The following is a 1533-nucleotide window of genomic DNA, read 5'->3' as shown; positions in this document are numbered from 1 at the left end:
CCATATCATTTTAGGGCATGAGCCCAAAAAGGAAGAAGATCTCGTTCTCAAGTGCACCGTATTATAGGAAACAACTGTGATTAAACGCTCTACCATTAAAAACTTCCTAGGGCCCATTGTAATGTTTCCGTGTAATGTTTATTTGTCATCCGACCTTTTGATTAGGTCACATAAACTTAAACTTGGATGAAAGAATAAAACAAATATCAGCTTGATCCAAAACTTTTGTGGCCCATTAATTGTCATGACCGCTGTTTCCTGACGTGATGGACCACCTAAGAATTGGATCTACTTCATTTTTTGGCTCATGCACTGAAATGACATGGAAAAACGGATGGACAGTGTGAATATAGAATAAATGAAACGGATTGGCTACTCCCCTAACACCAGCCAATGGCTGATGGTCGGTGCTATGTGGGCCCCACCATGATGTATGTGTTTCATCCATGCCATCCATCTATTTTTATAGATCATTTTACATTATAATTTCAAAAATGAGGTATATCCAAATCTCAAGTGGACCACATTACAGGAAACATTGTTGAATGAGGGTCGACCATTAAAAACATTTCGGGGGCTATAAAAGTTTTGGATCAAGCTGATCTTTGTTTTTCTCTTCATCTGGGCCTGTATGACCTAATCAACAGATTGGATGTCAAATAAACAGTATAGAGGGCCTTAGGAGGATTTTAATGGTGGATATCCAATCACTATTGTTTTCATGTGGTGTGGTCCACCTGAGATTTATATCCCTCTCATTTTTGGGATAGAAACGTAAAATGAAATGTAAAAATGGATGAACGGAATGGATGAAACATATACATCATGGTGGGGCCCACAGATCACTGACCACCAGCCACGAAGCTGGTGTCAGGGGGAGTAGCCAATCCGTTTCCAGAATAAATACATCAAGGTGGACCCACAGTAAGAGCCGCACAATATTGGGTGAGGTTGGGGCCGCACCTAATACCATCCAATAAAGCCACGCATCACCTAACAGTCCATATAACCACCACTCAAGTGTGCTATAGCACACAACAGTCCATGTAACAACTCCGTCAACCGTCCATCCAGGTGTTAGGTTGGTTACGTAGAAAAAGTTTAAGAACTCTCAAAATTCTCAAGTTCTTCAAGAGGATGTGCATGTCCAAAATGTGAAGTACACCCAGCTAGCCCTACAACACATGTACCACACCGTCCATATGCGAATGAGAGTGGTATTATAAATGATTTTTTTTCCAAAACAACTTCAAAATAAGTTCAATTTTTTTTCCAAAACAACTTCAAAATAAGTTCATGTATGCTTATGGGGTGTGCATTGGGTACTACCCGCAATGGGACCTAGCTAGAGATTGTCGGTCATGTCAGGGGCTCTATGAGACCACCATAATCTATATTTTTTATCCATGCCCTCCATTTATTTTTAGATATCAATTTTACAGCACAAGCCTGAAAAGGAGGTAGATTGAAGGCTGAAGTGGACCATACCATGTAAAGCAGGGGGGATTCAAAGTCTACCACTGAAAACTTCCT

Source organism: Magnolia sinica, chromosome 4 (assembly GCF_029962835.1).
Source record: "Magnolia sinica isolate HGM2019 chromosome 4, MsV1, whole genome shotgun sequence".
NCBI lineage: Eukaryota > Viridiplantae > Streptophyta > Magnoliopsida > Magnoliales > Magnoliaceae > Magnolia > Magnolia sinica.
The sequence above is the reverse complement of the archived record's forward strand: the minus strand, read 5'-3'. Positions refer to the sequence as shown.